We start from the raw sequence: 20,465 nt of genomic DNA, 5'->3' as shown, positions 1-20,465 counted from the left end.
TTCGGAGAACAAGAGAATACCAGCCATAAGATTGACATCTCCTCACCTCTCTGACTCTCGCACGCAACCTAGTGCATTGTTGTTGAAAGTGTAGTGTAGCCTCTCCTAAGTGACTGTGCCCTAAAGTAAATTGTGTCGAAAATAAACGTAATGTGAAATGGTGACTTGAATTCATTGTATTAGTTTGAGTGTTGGCATTGTATAAAGTTTATTTAATTGACCCTGTAGGAAGGTTAAGATTTTGTATTATGGTCTGGTTATCTACAGTACGTTTAATTAAGTGTCAAACTTGAATTTTGTATTATTCAGATTTAATTTCTAGCTTTTGTATGATATACGGTGCATTATTTGTTTTCTTAGTCTAAATTTTATTCAGTTATAATAGTTGAAGTCAAGTTAATATATAATTTTCACATCGTAAAATTTTTGTCTCAGTTTAAGTTTTGTTCAGACCTAATTTTTTTCCAGTGACTTATTTTGTTATTACATAAATTATTTTCAAAGTACAATTTATATAGAATATATTTATTTTTTGTAAGGAGTGTATTATTGCAATCACTGTTATTTATATTTAGATTCCGCTCGTTACCTATTAAGAGTCGTAGCAAGTCATAAATAATACTTAAGAACAATTACCCAGTTTAGTTTGAGTGTACTTAAAAGACCTTTGGATATTCAGTGTTTCATATATTGCTATCCGGGAGTTATTTAATTGTCTCTGAATTTGTGTAGCAATATTTCAGTGTAACAGTTTCAGTGTGAAAAAAAAACCAATGGACTTTGGAATTTGATAGGTTGATTAACTTGTCAGTTGTAGTATATACACTATATTTTTGGTGCTCAGACCCAGGAACCATCCAAATATAATATATTTTGGTGCCCAGACCCGGGAACAATCCATATATAATAATTTTTGGTGCTCAGACCCTTGGGATCGAGCACGTCTGTTTTAAATACTGGTGATAACAGTTCCATGTTTTGTTTAAAAGATTTTTATAGTACAGTGTTGATAGGATTTTTGAGAATTTTTAGTATAATATTTCTTGGAGATACATTAATTATTGTCATATTACTTGATGGCCCAGTTTAATATCTAAGAAATTTGGAATAACCCAAGTGTTCAGGATTTGGTAAACGCTAATTTAACTAAAGCTTACGGTTCTCCATCCTAATGGCATGTGGCGGGCATGCAACAAGTGGGATGATTAAGGCCAAAGTAAAGTTTCTAGTCTTAGAAGCATATATAAACTCGGGAAAGTTGATGGAAGGGAATATTGTAGCAGCTTATGAACTGTTGGAGGAAGCCAAGTAAAAATTTTAGCTAAGCGAAGACCGTTTGACTTTCTAACTAAATGTATGAAAGCAGATAAGGATGTGGAGGCTGAGAATTGACAAATTGCAGCGGAGGAGAATTTGATTAAGTTGAAGATGATGGCAGAATGGGAATAAGAAGAGAGAGAAGAAAAACGATGTTCGAAAGAAATGGAGCAAGGCGAGAAGAAGAAAGAAAGAGAAGACTGGAAGAAATGAAAGCAAGACGAGAAGAGGATGAATGAGAAGAAGAAAGAGATCGTAAGACGCGCAAGGTTAATGGATGTAAGACAAGAAGAAAGACTGGCAGAGATTGCACGACATGTAAGGGAGATAGAGCTTTTGAATGCTCGTACAAGGTCGGGAACTCAGATGTTTGATATGGCCAATGCACAGGTGTTGATTCTGAAATTCACAGAATCCCCGGATGAGTTCTTTGATCATTTTGAAACGGTCGCGTCGATGATTGAATTGCCAGAAGATAAATGGTCTTTATCAGTGCTGAGCGTACTTACTTGGAAAGGCCGCAGTGCTTATTTATCCTTATCTCAGGACCAGAGAGAGTAGTATCTAGAAGTAAGGAGGAGCGTACTGCAAGTGCACCAGATACCAGATGACCCTTGAATATTATAAAGAAAATTTCTGAAGTTTGTGGAAGGGCGAGGAAATTACTTTCCTGGATTACGCTTATCAAGTACGACGATATTATAAATGATGGATAAAAGCTGCTAATGTGAAGGAGTTGGCTGATTTGGTAGAATTGTTAATACTAGAACAATATCAACGAGGAATTCTTGAACTCATTAGAGAAAGAGGGAAGTGAAGAAACTTGATAAGGCCACTTCGCTGAATGAAGATTATAATATTATCAGTCGTAAACCCTCGTCAGGCATGAAGTTTCAACTGTCGTTCCGATCAAGTGTTAAGTATTCGCCAAACCGTGGAAACCAGTTCACTAATAACTACGGGAGTAAGTTCAATAGTTACAACGAAAGTGGCACTGGTACTGTCCCTAAGCAGAATGCGATAGTACCACAGCAACAAACGTCGAATCTTCCTCCTTCAAGTATCGTGAAAAAAGTACAGAAGGTTGATATTGTCTGTTTTAAGTGTGGCAAGAAAGGCCATATCAGCAAGGTATGTTGGTCAAACCAAACAAAAGCTGTGTCCCAATTTATTAAGGATAATTTGACTCTACAAAATACAAAGTCGAAGAAACAATTTGGAAAGGATGGAGAGGAAAAGGAACCAGCCACCGTCTACACGACGAACAGGACGAACCCAAACAGCATGGATGCCATTAAACCATATATTTATGAAGGTTTGTTAGCAATAATAGACGGGAGTGAGCTAACCCCAGTCAAGGTATTGCGTGACACCGATTGTAACCGAATTGTGGTGGTACAAGAAGTACACCCATTGATGGAGCTATCTCTCACAGCGGACTCAGTTATTTTGAAAGGAATAGGAGGTGATAAGGTCACCACTATTTTCCATTTAAAACTGACATGTAAGTTGGTGATAGGTTTTTTGAATTTGGGGAAAAGGATTCTATGGCTGTCGAAGGAGTAGACTTCCTTCTGGGTAATGAGATTACTGGAGAAACATTTGTGCCTTGTCCCATTATAACAGAGTAACCTTTGAAGTATAGTCCTATGACTGAACTCAGGAAGGACTACCCGTCTGGGGATCCTAGTTTTGTTATGACTAGGAGTATAGAAAATAAAGTGGCTGCTGAAGAAGAAAAAGAAATCGAAGGAGCAATGAAGTTAGAGAATCTGTTTTTTGAAGAAGAAGATTCCCTTGATAGTGCACAAGAAGAGAACTCCCGAGTAAGCCCGAGCGAAGAGGAATGACAGGCGAGTGGACAAGAGGACAAAGAAAAAAACGACCTCGGAGCAATAAATTTAGAGGATTTTTTTTTCTGAAGAAGAGGAATGACAGATGAGCGGACAAAAGGACAAAGAAGAAAAGGAAATCGAAGGAGCAATGAATTTAGAGGTTTTGTTTTTTGACGAAGAGGATTTTTTATGGTACACAAGAATAGATCTTCCGAATAGGCCCGATAGAAGAGGAACAACAGACAAGCGGTCAAGAGGAAAAAGAAGAAAAAGAAATCTATAGAACAATAAACTTGAAGGATTTAATTTTCCAAAAAAGAGGATTCCATTGATGATACTCAAGAAAAGAATTCATGAGTAAGCTGATCGAAAAGGAGTGACAGACGAGCAGACAATTGGACAAAGAAGAAATGGACATGAAAGAAATAGGAAATTCACCGTCAGGAAAGGCTGATAGGATTACAATGGAAGGATGTAACGTTAACAGAGTTATTGTAGCGTGTCGAGGATTAGAAGGAGGCACAGCAGTCTCCGACCTGTTATTATCATAAGGATAGGTTGCTTATTAGGAAGCATAGTCCCGCCGATATCCATGGTAAGGCCGAATGGGGGATATATCGACAGATATTAATTCACGCATCATTGAGAAGACAGTAGATCGCCGTCGCACATGAGGGAGGACAAACGTGGATAAGGGTGATGACGGAGTAGATTATGAAACACTTTTTCCGGCCTTGCATGCATAAGGACATGAGCAAGTTTTTCCCTGCATGTCACGTATGTCAGACAGCTGAAAAGCCCAATGAGTGCATCAAGGAAACTCCCTTATGTCCCATGTAAGTACAAGGAGGACCCTTCATGAAACGACCGAAGAAAATGTTAGCAGAAAAATGAAAGTACCAAAAGGAAAAGGAAGGAGAATATGCCAAGAAACCGAGGAATAGGATCAGTGAGATAAGAAAATTTTGCCTAGAAGGCATAAGGACAATGACACAAGGATGAACAATGAAAAGGTTTTGTAGGAACGGTACAGATAGAAAAGTTGCAGGAACCCTTAGCTAAGGACCAAAGAAAAATTTGCCAATAAAGAGAAAGGATCAAGAGGAAATAGACGAAGGAAATGTCAAGGATTTAAGGAAAGGAATCGGCGAGTTATGTAATTTTTTCCTAGAAGACGTGAAAACAAGTCAGGGACGGCTGAAGAAAAGGTTTGGTATGAAGAGGACGATCAGACAGTTTACGTTTGGATGGCAGGTGTTATTCTATTCATCGAAAAGGAGATTCCCTCTCGCCAACGACTTCCCAGAACAATTTCAGAATTTGGAGAAGAGCAGTGACCAGACCTACGTTATCAAGACATCAGATAAAACAGAAATTCTGAGGAAGTCCATATTAACATCAAGGTCATCACCCTTACATATCGTCCTGAAGAGAGAGGGCTCCCTCCGTCCATGTCACCTGAACATGTAACCAGAAACATCACCGACGTGACCTCCTACCTGCACAGAATGAAAGTTTTTTCCACGCTCGACCGCCTGAAGGGTTATTATCAGGTGCCCATGAACCCAGAAGACTTCCCTAAGACTGCCATCACCACTCCCTTCGGTACATACACCTTCAATTACTCCTGTTTTGGCCCTCGTAATGCTGGGGACACTTTTCAACGTCTCATGGATTGCATCTTAGGGAACCTTCCCTTTTGTGTGTGTTACGTGGACGACATACTTGTGTTCTCTTTCTCAAAAGAGGAACATCTCCATCACCTGCGCATCGTGCTCGACCGCCTACAACAAAATGGCCTTGTAGTCCAGTACAACAAGTGTACCTTTAGTGCCAACGAAGTGTCGTTCCTAGGGCACCGCATAACTCCTGAAGGATTCCATCCCCTCCCTGAGAAGGTAGCAGCCGTTCAGAACTTCCCCCCGCCCTCGACCACTGCAGGAATTCTTGGGCATGATCAACTATTATCACAGTTTTTTGCCAGCTATTTTCGCCGCTCTTGCTCCCCTCTACACCTCCCTCAAGGGCAAGCCAAAATACCTGGAGTGGAGTCCCCTCCAAGAAACTGCCTTCTGTAACTTAAAGAATGCCCTATCAACTGCTTTTGCTCTCACTCTTCCCGTCCCATATGCTCCTCTCCTTTTCTCCACTGATGCCAGCGACGTTGCTATTGGAGCAGTACTCGAACAGGTGGTCAGCGGCTTGCCTCACCCATTGGCCTTCTTCATCAGAAAACTGTCCAAGGCAGATCTGGGTTATTCTACCTTCGATCGTGAATTGTTGGCTCTGCACTTGGCTGTCCATCAATTTCGTCATTTTATTGGAAGGTACTCCCTTCATCATTCGCACAGACCACATGCCTCTGGTGCATGCCTTCAATCGATAGTCTGATGCCTGGTCCGCCTGTCAATGCCGGCATCCCTCCGCCGTGGCTTAATACAATTGCACCCTTCAACATGTGCCTGGGGAAATGAGTCCTGTTGCTGATGCCCTGTCAAGAAACATGTTGGCTGCCGTTCAACTGGGATTGGATCACAATGCCTTGGCTGAAGCCCAATGACAGGATGCAGAGTATCAAGCATGTAGGACATCCTGGGCATCCCTCCGTTGGGAAGACGTCCCCCTCGATGACTCTATTGCCGCCCTCCATTGTTACGTCAGTACCGGTAGACCGCGACCTTGGATTCCTGCTCCCATGCTCCGACAGGTATTTGATTTAATTCACGACCTTTCACATCCCTTGCACCGTTCTACTGCACAGCTGCTGAAGACGAAGTTCATTTGGCACGGCATTACTAAGGATGCTAAGGAATAGGTCCATGCCTGTACTTCTCTCCCAAACTTCAAAAGTACATCGACACACGGATTAAGGAATGGGCACCTCTCCTCCACATCAGCGTTGTTTCTCCCACATTCACGTCGACATTGTAGGCCCCCTACCCACATCAGAAGTACATTGTTACCTGTTTACCGTCATTGACCGCTCCACTTGTTGGCCTGAAGCCATTCCCTGGGGAACTGCAACGTCCGCCTCATGTACATCTGCCTTACTCTCAGGATGGATAGCGAGATTTGCTATATCTGAGCATATTAATTCTAATAGGGGTACCACTTTCCCCCCTCAATTGTTGACATCATTAGCGAATCTCCTTGGCATCACCCTACATCAGAGAACTACCTACAAAGTACTTGGCAATATATTCATATAAAGACATACGCAATAATCCTCCCTTGACATATTATTCCAAACTCACACAAACAGAGAGGAGTGGAATTTCATGAAGAATTAGTTTTTATAGTCTAATAAGCTAGTAAGACAGATGTCCATTCCTCATTAGGTACTCCATGGCTGGTGAGAATAGTATTTCTTATGGATGAGAATATTTTTCTTCCCTCTTTCACATATATTATCTTAGTTTGCGCCATAGAATTTTATATGTCACAGCTATCTTTAATTCCCTTGTCTGAGGGTGCTTAACATTAGTTGTGTAGCTTCATCACCAATTAATAATTCCTGTACTGAGTAAAGTCCTTGGATCACCAATAATTAGTGTGCTGTAGCTTAACAACTACTGTTGGGTGTTTAAGGCATAGGTAGATAAAAGTATGAAATTTCGGGCAGGTGTTCCTAAGAGGATACTTTTTTATTTTCTAAGCATAGTCATCTTGGATCTAGTATGGTTTATCACTAGAGATCAAGGTTCAACATGGTTACTAATCGCACATATGTGGTTAGATTTTTATATTACTTAGTGCAACATAGGGCACCATTAAAGTTAATGACTAAAAATAACAACCAAAATTTTATTTGAAATCATTATTTTATAAAAAAAAAAAAAAAAAAAAGAGGAGAAATGTATGTAAAAGAAGTTGATAAATTCCATACCATATGCACATACAATGCTATGGAAAACTATGAGAGTTTATTTTTCTTTAATCGATATAGCATATTTCTATACTTAAGAAATGGATTATTTCCCATGCATGTTAGGCATAGCAAATACTTTTACTCGTGCAAATAGAGGCTGATGAAATGTAGTAACAGGAATTTGGGTACTATTTAGAAGGTCAGTTGTCACCTGATTGTTCATACTATGCCTTATTATTGCTGGAATGATGGTTTTATTTTTCATAATAGGCGAGACAGAGAGCATGAAAGCTGAAGGTTCTTTAACAATGGGCTGTTCTCTAGTCTAAAATGCTGCCTTTGTTAGTGAGGCATCTTTGAAAAACTGTCTTTGGCAAGAGATCCAAGGCTTGCTATAAGCAAGGCCCTTTAAATAATGGCTTTAACCAGCTATTTTTGGGATTATGACTGCGTTAAGACAATTTCCTTTCATTTGAATCTTGCATGTTGATACACAAATATCCCTGTCCTTCGATGCTACAGCTGGCAAACAATTGTAGTTGTCAGATCATTCATGCTCACTGGTCCTAGATGGCATTATTGTTACCGATGCTCTGTAAACTTAGTCTTGTTCTTTTGTGGGAAATTGAAACAAAGTAATACATGTTCCACAGAAGGAGGAGGAAAAATGATCTAGCTGGGATTATGATATTCTAGATAACCTAATGCTAGTATAGTGAAGTGCCTTTTTTTTAAGGTAAGCAGGACTAACTACACCATCGTCTTTGAAACGTTCATACACACACGTAAGAAACCAGTATTCTAATGTCATAATTCTGTCATATGAAATAGTAATTCCGATTCTATAGATCATATGACTAAGCTTCTTGCTTCTTTCTGCTATATGGATATTCAGTTCAAATTAGATACGAAGAAAAGGTTCATTTAATGGTTGTGTTTTGTTTGAACATTTTGACGTGAAGCCCGTTTCTTTTAAATGAAAAGTATGGTCTGTTCTATTGGAAGATACATGTCAGTATTCATGACCAAAACCTGTTCCATTCAGGTTCATTGAAACAAGTGATTTGGAACTAGTTAGTACAGAATATTTCTGGCATTTTGGTTTGAATATAGTTGTAAATATGAATCCCTCACGGTCGAAGCTATCTTTTCTTATGTTTTTGCAGCATTTACAAGATGATTTGTATTTTCAGAGGAATCCAGAACTTTCAGTAATTCTCTCAAAATGTTATGCATGTCCGCTTTGAAAATAATGACTACCTTTTGCCTTTCTGATTGCTGCTATGCCTCTTTAAAATGTCTAATGAAGAGAAGTTTCAACATACTCCTGTGTGCATATTTTCTGAGATCAAAACTTGGAGGACAGACTACGTATTTAACATTTAACTTTTTTAGTGTAAACATTGAAGTCATACCATTAACTGACCTTTCAACGAAGTTTATTAATTTTACAAACACAATTAATTATAGCTTTTTCTCAAAGGTTTTAAGGAAAATCTATCTTGATTTCCTTTTGAGATACATATATCTGTTTCTCAGTCTGACTAAACAGTTCAAAAGATATTTTGCTTCTATTGCAATCAAGTGTCCTCCAGCAAGTTTGGAAAGAAGCTTGGTGTCTTTTAAATCTGTAGCATTGGTGTACATCTCATCATCATCAAATATGCAGAAGTTGCTCGTGTGTGTCTTACACTCCCACTTGTGTAATTCCGAATCATTTGTCAATTTGGAATTGTATTGGGCTAATATCATCATTATCACATTTAAAAATCAAATTTCAATTACACAAGAGAAAAACTAAAATAAAACCGAAAAAAATCACGGAGAGATACAAAGTTCCTACTCTTAAATGCAAGAAGAAATCCTACTCTTAATTGAGAAAAAAAAGAGAGAGAGAGAATAATCTACTAACATATCTCTGGTATACATTCCAGCAGGTTAACTCACTCTGGCAATTTCTTAAATTTCTTGATGTTTAATTTACTGTTTTCATCAACTGGTATCTGGATATAATATATATTATAATTTCTGTGCTACTAAATGTTACACGGAGACTATCCATATTCGATGCTTCGTGGATAATTTTCGTTATTGAGTGATTCAAATTGAGTAGTTGATATCGGAAAATAATCATTCATTGCTAGTTTCACTAAATGATTCACCTTTTGCTCCCCAGAATACCATGGGTAAGGATACACCGTGCAAATTTTTCATTTACTGCATGAACTATGACAGAGCTAAAAATAATACACTTAAAAAGTTACAAAGTACTTTTATTACAACTGGAGTACCGCTTCCGTAGACTTTTCTTGCTCAAGCTCTTAAGTGTTACCCGATTTTCTTACGTGCCTCCTGTCAGACAAAAGCGGGCTCTTGCAAGGACAACAGAACTACAGTTGGCGACAACTTCGGGTTGGCTCCACTCCAACATCACAAGCAAGAGGTCGCTCGTACCCCTCCAATATCACTGGGTAGAGGGAAATCTGTTTACTACACAACATCTTTGGATTGCCGGAGTTCGATTTCCCTCTTCTCTGCTTACAAGGCGGCAAAGGTGTACCGCATTCCTAAAGTTGGTCGTGTTTTGGTATTGTTAGGAGGGTGCCTGACACTGAAGGGGAGGAGGTTCATATCGAGGTACTTCGACTTTTTCACTATGGAAGATTCGTAGGAAGAGAGCTCATGGTTTTCCTTGGCTCCCTTTATAGTCAACCCTCTAGGTGTGGTCATGTCACTATGTGGAAAAATACATAAGTATAATACATATTATTTCTAGATTTATTACATATTCCAATTTTATTGTTCATGTTATATGTATACTCTAATTGTATCTTTATACTGTTTAATTTATTTATCTTCAGTCCCTCCCTCAATTTTTTTTTCTTTTCATTACAGAGTGACGATGTCCTGCATCAGCGTGGAACGTATGGTAAAATTTAGCTTGTCACGCTTGGAATTTGGGACAGTATGCAGGTTTCTTAGTGTTGGTCGTAAAGTGTCATTTTTCTTGCCAGAGATCCCCAGAAAATAAAACCAACACAGAGAGGTTTGTTGACCCAGGACACTGCATATACAGTAATTGGACCTTTTAGTGGAAAAAGACTGTATTTGAAGGCATGTGTAACGACAGACAGTAGCCTATGTGTCTAGTACTGTAGTTATCTTGTACGACTGCCATCTATTTAGTGTGGTGTATGGTAGGCTAGAACATGGATAAAAACCCTCGAAGGCAAAACGTCATTGTTTGCACTTAGTTTGTGCCATGGTGTAAATTAGTGGAGAAAAGAAACAACGGTGTTCGTGAACTGAAGACACCATGGAGCCGTCAATTAAACAGAAGCAAGATTTTTGAACATCAGCCAAAAATGAAGGACAGAGAGAATAAACAACAATTTCCGGATAAATAGCCTAGAAAATATGCAAATAATTTCTGAGATAAGTTCTTGGTGAAATGAATATTAACGATAATAAAGTCAACAGATGCTCATTGTTCTTTGGCTCGCATCCTTGTTAAAAGCTTCATTCAAAATCATCTGCATTGTTTATTCTATCATAGGATAACTGTTTGTAACTGCATTTTAATAATGTCCAGAAGCTTGAATTTTCATATACTGTAAGTTATCATCTTCAAATATAGTATTCTCTGTTAAATGGTTACGAGTGTCCAATATGTGGGTTTTTTTTTTTCCTAACATTTTTAACCTAGTTATTGTGGAACTGGACCAAAGAGGGATACTGTATTAGTTTTTTCCTCAAAATATAAATTATGTTTTGAGAATTTAAATTTTCCTTTATCATTGAGTATTGAAAACCTAGTTATTTGATTATTTTTTTTTTTCAATTAAATCTATATCTAAAATATTCTTGCAATACGTTTCCTCACCTAGGATATTCCCCGTTTCAGCCTGAAGATTTCTTTTATTTGTCATGTATTCATTTTTTCCTCTCTTAGTTTTTGTAGTGTTCAAATTAACAGATATATAGCGGCCGCTATTTATATTGCACTCCATGCATGCAGATAATAAGTGAGACGGCATACTTCTGGAATAGTATTAGGCAACTACAGTTTTAGCTGGGTACCCTTGCCCAGTATAAAATCAAAGGGCGGTGCCCAGTGCCCAGTTCATCCTTGATTGTTTACTTTTTTCCCCAGATTTCTGGGTATTCCACCGTGTTATTGTTTTCTGTAGTGAATGTTGCAGTGTGGTCAGCATTCGGAAACTAGGTAGCGTTCTTGCTACATCTGGCCATATTCTGCAAATCACTACAACTCCAAGAAATTTTTCGCTACTCTGTGATCGTAAGTCACCTGCTTATAGGCGGCTTTTTGACATATTATAGTTATGCACCTTCCCGAGAAAGGGAGGATGGGATGAGTACAAATAGGAGAATCTCATCGGGTTTTGTTAACTTAACTACCTCCTACTCGCTCATTTTCTCGTCTCTCCTTAAAACTTACATCTATCTTTACAATAGCAACCTACTTCATTTTTCTCTCTATCTTTTGATTAATAAATAAAATTTATGCAATAATGAATTACGTACACTTACTAAAAAGCAAAAATGTACAACTGCAAATGAATATGTGTATAACTGAGATAATGCTCAATGAAAAGGGAGAGACAACCAATACGGGTTATGGATGAACCTCTAGAGACGGTAAATATTTCACTAGATCCTAGTATATGACACTGAACTTAAAAGAAGAATAAGCAGGGAATCGAGATCTTTCGGTAAACAAAATTAGATTATGAAAAGTAAAATGCAACTTTTTCTATATATAAAAGTATTTAATCAGATAGTCCTACTCGTATTAACTTATACATCACACACTTCGAGCCTTACTAAGGCCTTGGAACATAATCTAGTTATAATTCAAAGATCGCAAAGGTACGAACATATGCTGAAAAATAAAATGGATTATGGAAAACTCATGATCCTAAGACTTGAATAACTGTCGAAAAAGGAAAACTATCCTCGGAAGGTAGAAACCAAAATATTTATTACCGGAATTATGAAGCATTGCGCAATTAAAATGACTAACACATAAAAACAATACCTAGTGACAAGTTATTTGAACACAATATTTTAAATTCCATAAGATTTGCCATTACCTAGCCAAATTTACCAGCAATTATAAATGTCAAAAGTATGGCGAGGAAAGATTTTTGAAATTTCATTAGTTGACTTTTAGTGCATATCAAGAAATTTGCAAAAATTACAGGAAAAAAATCGTATCAGAAATAAACAGAAGCAGGTATGAGAAAACATGCACATTTCCATCACAAACATCTGTAAAATATGTCAGATTTTTCTCTCTATATCCACTGAGATACATAAGGGATGCAAAACATATTCGACAATAATGATGTAAAAGAATCTTGAATGGTTAAGGTGTTCTTCTCGAAAGAAGATGAAATGCCTATAATTTTAGAAGGCACATTTTTTTTTCTCATTTTCCATTGAAACAATAATTCAAGATTAGATATGTATTGAACGATATGATCTCTTTAATGAATAAAGTAAAGTTAATGTGAGAGCCCTTAGATAAAAAAAATAACCTTGTAAACTTGAAAGAGATCAGGGGCAGGAAAGAATTCGATAAAGATACTTTTAAGTAAACAGCAGTTAGACTATTCAAAAACTTATCCTAAGAATAACAATGATGAGAAAACTTATGCAGCTAGGAAGAAATTAAATCCATATCTAATCAAAATTTGTGATGAAACGGAAGAATAAATTACACAGAAAAAATATTGCAATTAACTAATAAACCGGAAACACCTAGTGGATAAAATAAGGGCCTGGAAAAATAAACGAGTATGATGATGCTGAAAGTCTATTTGTATGGAAGAAATTTTACACGCAAAAAGTTTATTTTTAGGCGTAAATCTCTAATAAATAAGACAGAAGATAATGTTGCTCTAAACAATCTTTCTGCCCAGTAATTTTGTCAGTGGAATGGGAGATATCAATTCATTCTGGTCATTTGCTACTAAATCTACCTATAAGAGAACCTGTTTTTCAAATATTTTGACAAATCCGTAATATACTGTTTTATAGGGGAAAAAAGTCATAGCATTACTGAATTTGAATTATGTTTTACTCTATCGATGTTAGAAAAAAACTTCGTATTTCTCACGGTTTATTATGTTTTACTTCTTAACAAAAAAAATAAATAAAATCAATTCAAATTTAAAAGAAAAAGATTTTCACACTAATTTCCAAGGAGAATGTTTATTTAAGGAAATAATTCTTTTCAACTGTTACCATACGAAAAAAATAAACTTTTAATAGTCACTCTTTAGTCTTTTTTCTTTCTAGAATTTTATATTTTACAAAGTTTCATCTGATTTTTTTGTTAAATTTTTAGGTAAAATATATGTAGGCCTTTGAAGTTGTCCTTTTTTTGTAATAATCTTGCTTTCACTACATAGAAAAGAAAAATCCATATAATAAGGCAAATCGAAATTTAAAGGAGTGGTAAAATGCTTAGCGGGGGTGCAAAGATGGATCGAAGTACTTTGAGGGGATTCGGTCATAAATTATGGAAAGAAAGAACGACCCTATGTAAGTTAACATGAAACTAATAATACAAAACAATCCTGAAGTCAGATCATGGATTATTCATCCTATTGGAGTGTGGATTTAAGACCATCGTCGATAATTTCATCGTATTCTTTATTCAAGTTAGCATATGCAAACTTACGTGATTTTTAAGAATGAACTTTTTTATTTGACATATGCTTGTTACTAAGTTTTACATAAGCTATTTGAGTGTTGTAGGATTTTTGCAGGATATGAAGAATGGCTTAGGTAATGTTCTTTTATGTATTATGAGGTATTGCCTCATGTGTGAGAGAGAATGCTCAGTAACATGTGCTTTGGAAAATTCTGTAGACGTGCTTTAGAAATTTTGTGAAGAGCCTGGTGATAGGACGTTATCTTTTTTTTTTTTTTTTTTCATTTCAGGGACGAAGGTTGGGTAGAGCTAGCTGGCTGAGAGAGTCGTGTGATGTGGCATGAGTAGTTTTTGGGAGACCGATACTTGGCAATTGTGGTGCTTGCTCGGCCCCCATGCTTCCAGACCTCAGTCTGGGAATCTTCTGGAAGTAGTAGTTAGGTTTCATATAAAAAGGGGACACCAAGGTTAAAAATTCGGAGAACAAGAGAATACCAGCCATAAGATTGACATCTCCTCACCTCTCTGACTCTCGCACGCAACCTAGTGCATTGTTGTTGAAAGTGTAGTGTAGCCTCTCCTAAGTGACTGTGCCCTAAAGTAAATTGTGTCGAAAATAAACGTAATGTGAAATGGTGACTTGAATTCATTGTATTAGTTTGAGTGTTGGCATTGTATAAAGTTTATTTAATTGACCCTGTAGGAAGGTTAAGATTTTGTATTATGGTCTGGTTATCTACAGTACGTTTAATTAAGTGTCAAACTTGAATTTTGTATTATTCAGATTTAATTTCTAGCTTTTGTATGATATACGGTGCATTATTTGTTTTCTTAGTCTAAATTTTATTCAGTTATAATAGTTGAAGTCAAGTTAATATATAATTTTCACATCGTAAAATTTTTGTCTCAGTTTAAATTTTGTTCAGACCTAATTTTTTTCCAGTGACTTATTTTGTTATTACATAAATTATTTTCAAAGTACAATTTATATAGAATATATTTATTTTTTGTAAGGAGTGTATTATTGCAATCACTGTTATTTATATTTAGATTCCGCTCGTTACCTATTAAGAGTCGTAGCAAGTCATAAATAATACTTAAGAACAATTACCCAGTTTAGTTTGAGTGTACTTAAAAGACCTTTGGATATTCAGTGTTTCATATATTGCTATCCGGGAGTTATTTAATTGTCTCTGAATTTGTGTAGCAATATTTCAGTGTAACAGTTTCAGTGTGAAAAAAAAACCAATGGACTTTGGAATTTGATAGGTTGATTAACTTGTCAGTTGTAGTATATACACTATATTTTTGGTGCTCAGACCCAGGAACCATCCAAATATAATATATTTTGGTGCCCAGACCCGGGAACAATCCATATATAATAATTTTTGGTGCTCAGACCCTTGGGATCGAGCACGTCTGTTTTAAATACTGGTGATAACAGTTCCATGTTTTGATTAAAAGATTTTTATAGTACAGTGTTGATAGGATTTTTGAGAATTTTTAGTATAATATTTCTTGGAGATACATTAATTATTGTCATATTACTTGATGGCCCAGTTTAATATCTAAGAAATTTTGAATAACCCAAGTGTTCAGGATTTGGTAAACGCTAATTTAACTAAAGCTTACGGTTCTCCATCCTAATGGCATGTGGCGGGCATGCAACAAGTGGGATGATTAAGGCCAAAGTAAAGTTTCTAGTCTTAGAAGCATATATAAACTCGGGAAAGTTGATGGAAGGGAATATTGTAGCAGCTTATGAACTGTTGGAGGAAGCCAAGTAAAAATTTTAGCTAAGCGAAGACCGTTTGACTTTCTAACTAAATGTATGAAAGCAGATAAGGATGTGGAGGCTGAGAATTGACAAATTGCAGCGGAGGAGAATTTGATTAAGTTGAAGATGATGGCAGAATGGGAATAAGAAGAGAGAGAAGAAAAACGATGTTCGAAAGAAATGGAGCAAGGCGAGAAGAAGAAAGAAAGAGAAGACTGGAAGAAATGAAAGCAAGACGAGAAGAGGATGAATGAGAAGAAGAAAGAGATCGTAAGACGCGCAAGGTTAATGGATGTAAGACAAGAAGAAAGACTGGCAGAGATTGCACGACATGTAAGGGAGATAGAGCTTTTGAATGCTCGTACAAGGTCGGGAACTCAGATGTTTGATATGGCCAATGCACAGGTGTTGATTCTGAAATTCACAGAATCCCCGGATGAGTTCTTTGATCATTTTGAAACGGTCGCGTCGATGATTGAATTGCCAGAAGATAAATGGTCTTTATCAGTGCTGAGCGTACTTACTTGGAAAGGCCGCAGTGCTTATTTATCCTTATCTCAGGACCAGAGAGAGTAGTATCTAGAAGTAAGGAGGAGCGTACTGCAAGTGCACCAGATACCAGATGACCCTTGAATATTATAAAGAAAATTTCTGAAGTTTGTGGAAGGGCGAGGAAATTACTTTCCTGGATTACGCTTATCAAGTACGACGATATTATAAATGATGGATAAAAGCTGCTAATGTGAAGGAGTTGGCTGATTTGGTAGAATTGTTAATACTAGAACAATATCAACGAGGAATTCTTGAACTCATTAGAGAAAGAGGGAAGTGAAGAAACTTGATAAGGCCACTTCGCTGAATGAAGATTATAATATTATCAGTCGTAAACCCTCGTCAGGCATGAAGTTTCAACTGTCGTTCCGATCAAGTGTTAAGTATTCGCCAAACCGTGGAAACCAGTTCACTAATAACTACGGGAGTAAGTTCAATAGTTACAACGAAAGTGGCACTGGTACTGTCCCTAAGCAGAATGCGATAGTACCACAGCAACAAACGTCGAATCTTCCTCCTTCAAGTATCGTGAAAAAAGTACAGAAGGTTGATATTGTCTGTTTTAAGTGTGGCAAGAAAGGCCATATCAGCAAGGTATGTTGGTCAAACCAAACAAAAGCTGTGTCCCAATTTATTAAGGATAATTTGACTCTACAAAATACAAAGTCGAAGAAACAATTTGGAAAGGATGGAGAGGAAAAGGAACCAGCCACCGTCTACACGACGAACAGGACGAACCCAAACAGCATGGATGCCATTAAACCATATATTTATGAAGGTTTGTTAGCAATAATAGACGGGAGTGAGCTAACCCCAGTCAAGGTATTGCGTGACACCGATTGTAACCGAATTGTGGTGGTACAAGAAGTACACCCATTGATGGAGCTATCTCTCACAGCGGACTCAGTTATTTTGAAAGGAATAGGAGGTGATAAGGTCACCACTATTTTCCATTTAAAACTGACATGTAAGTTGGTGATAGGTTTTTTGAATTTGGGGAAAAGGATTCTATGGCTGTCGAAGGAGTAGACTTCCTTCTGGGTAATGAGATTACTGGAGAAACATTTGTGCCTTGTCCCATTATAACAGAGTAACCTTTGAAGTATAGTCCTATGACTGAACTCAGGAAGGACTACCCGTCTGGGGATCCTAGTTTTGTTATGACTAGGAGTATAGAAAATAAAGTGGCTGCTGAAGAAGAAAAAGAAATCGAAGGAGCAATGAAGTTAGAGAATCTGTTTTTTGAAGAAGAAGATTCCCTTGATAGTGCACAAGAAGAGAACTCCCGAGTAAGCCCGAGCGAAGAGGAATGACAGGCGAGTGGACAAGAGGACAAAGAAAAAAACGACCTCGGAGCAATAAATTTAGAGGATTTTTTTTTCTGAAGAAGAGGAATGACAGATGAGCGGACAAAAGGACAAAGAAGAAAAGGAAATCGAAGGAGCAATGAATTTAGAGGTTTTGTTTTTTGACGAAGAGGATTTTTTATGGTACACAAGAATAGATCTTCCGAATAGGCCCGATAGAAGAGGAACAACAGACAAGCGGTCAAGAGGAAAAAGAAGAAAAAGAAATCTATAGAACAATAAACTTGAAGGATTTAATTTTCCAAAAAAGAGGATTCCATTGATGATACTCAAGAAAAGAATTCATGAGTAAGCTGATCGAAAAGGAGTGACAGACAAGCAGACAATTGGACAAAGAAGAAATGGACATGAAAGAAATAGGAAATTCACCGTCAGGAAAGGCTGATAGGATTACAATGGAAGGATGTAACGTTAACAGAGTTATTGTAGCGTGTCGAGGATTAGAAGGAGGCACAGCAGTCTCCGACCTGTTATTATCATAAGGATAGGTTGCTTATTAGGAAGCATAGTCCCGCCGATATCCATGGTAAGGCCGAATGGGGGATATATCGACAGATATTAATTCACGCATCATTGAGAAGACAGTAGATCGCCGTCGCACATGAGGGAGGACAAACGTGGATAAGGGTGATGACGGAGTAGATTATGAAACACTTTTTCCGGCCTTGCATGCATAAGGACATGAGCAAGTTTTTCCCTGCATGTCACGTATGTCAGACAGCTGAAAAGCCCAATGAGTGCATCAAGGAAACTCCCTTATGTCCCATGTAAGTACAAGGAGGACCCTTCATGAAACGACCGAAGAAAATGTTAGCAGAAAAATGAAAGTACCAAAAGGAAAAGGAAGGAGAATATGCCAAGAAACCGAGGAATAGGATCAGTGAGATAAGAAAATTTTGCCTAGAAGGCATAAGGACAATGACACAAGGATGAACAATGAAAAGGTTTTGTAGGAACGGTACAGATAGAAAAGTTGCAGGAACCCTTAGCTAAGGACCAAAGAAAAATTTGCCAATAAAGAGAAAGGATCAAGAGGAAACAGACGAAGGAAATGTCAAGGATTTAAGGAAAGGAATCGGCGAGTTATGTAATTTTTTCCTAGAAGACGTGAAAACAAGTCAGGGACGGCTGAAGAAAAGGTTTGGTATGAAGAGGACGATCAGACAGTTTACGTTTGGATGGCAGGTGTTATTCTATTCATCGAAAAGGAGATTCCCTCTCGCCAACGACTTCCCAGAACAATTTCAGAATTTGGAGAAGAGCAGTGACCAGACCTACGTTATCAAGACATCAGGTAAAACAGAAATTCTGAGGAAGTCCATATTAACATCAAGGTCATCACCCTTACATATCGTCCTGAAGAGAGAGGGCTCCCTCCGTCCATGTCACCTGAACATGTAACCAGAAACATCACCGACGTGACCTCCTACCTGCACAGAATGAAAGTTTTTTCCACGCTCGACCGCCTGAAGGGTTATTATCAGGTGCCCATGAACCCAGAAGACTTCCCTAAGACTGCCATCACCACTCCCTTCGGTACATACACCTTCAATTACTCCTGTTTTGGCCCTCGTAATGCTGGGGACACTTTTCAACGTCTCATGGATTGCATCTTAGGGAACCTTCCCTTTTGTGTGTGTTACGTGGACGACATACTTGTGTTCTCTTTCTCAAAAGAGGAACATCTCCATCACCTGCGCATCGTGCTCGACCGCCTATAACAAAATGGCCTTGTAGTCCAGTACAACAAGTGTACCTTTAGTGCCAACGAAGTGTCGTTCCTAGGGCACCTCATAACTCCTGAAGGATTCCATCCCCTCCCTGAGAAGGTAGCAGCCGTTCAGAACTTCCCCCCGCCCTCGACCACTGCAGGAATTCTTGGGCATGATCAACTATTATCACAGTTTTCTGCCAGCTATTTTCGCCGCTCTTGCTCCCCTCTACACCTCCCTCAAGGGCAAGCCAAAATACCTGGAGTGGAGTCCCCTCCAAGAAACTGCCTTCTGTAACTTAAAGAATGCCCTATCAACTGCTTTTGCTCTCACTCTTCCCGTCCCATATGCTCCTCTCCTTTTCTCCACTGATGCCAGCGACGTTGCTATTGGAGCAGTACTCGAACAGGTGGTCAGCGGCTTGCCTCACCCATTGGCCTTCTTCATCAGAAAACTGTCCAAGGCAGATCTGGGTTATTCTACCTTCGATCGTGAATTGTTGGCTCTGCACTTGGCTGTCCATCAATTTCGTCATTTTATTGGAAGGTACTCCCTTCATCATTCGCACAGACCACATGCCTCTGGTGCATGCCTTCAATCGATAGTCTGATGCCTGGTCCGCCTGTCAATGCCGGCATCCCTCCGCCGTGGCTTAATACAATTGCACCCTTCAACATGTGCCTGGGGAAATGAGTCCTGTTGCTGATGCCCTGTCAAGAAACATGTTGGCTGCCGTTCAACTGGGATTGGATCACAACGCCTTGGCTGAAGCCCAATGACAGGATGCAGAGTATCAAGCATGTAGGACATCCTGGGCATCCCTCCGTTGGGAAGACGTCCCCCTCGATGACTCTATTGCCGCCCTCCATTGTTACGTCAGTACCGGTAGACCGCGACCTTGGATTCCTGCTCCCATGCTCCGACAGGTGTTTGATTTAATTCACGACCTTTCACATCCCTTGCACCGTTCTACTGCACAGCTGCTGAAGACGAAGTTCATTTGGCACGGCATTACTAAGGATGCTATGGAATAGGTCCATGCCTGTACTTCTCTCCCAAACTTCAAAAGTACATCGACACACGGATTAAGGAATGGGCACCTCTCCTCCACATCAGCGTTGTTTCTCCCACATTCACGTCGACATTGTAGGCCCCCTACCCGCATCAGAAGTACATTGTTACCTGTTTACCGTCATTGACCGCTCCACTTGTTGGCCTGAAGCCATTCCCTGGGGAACTGCAACGTCCGCCTCATGTACATCTGCCTTACTCTCAGGATGGATAGCGAGATTTGCTATATCTGAGCATATTAATTCTAATAGGGGTACCACTTTCCCCCCTCAATTGTTGACATC

The sequence above is a fragment of the Palaemon carinicauda genome, chromosome 4 (genome assembly GCF_036898095.1).
Source record: "Palaemon carinicauda isolate YSFRI2023 chromosome 4, ASM3689809v2, whole genome shotgun sequence".
Lineage (NCBI taxonomy): Eukaryota > Metazoa > Arthropoda > Malacostraca > Decapoda > Palaemonidae > Palaemon > Palaemon carinicauda.
This window is presented reverse-complemented; position numbering follows the sequence as displayed.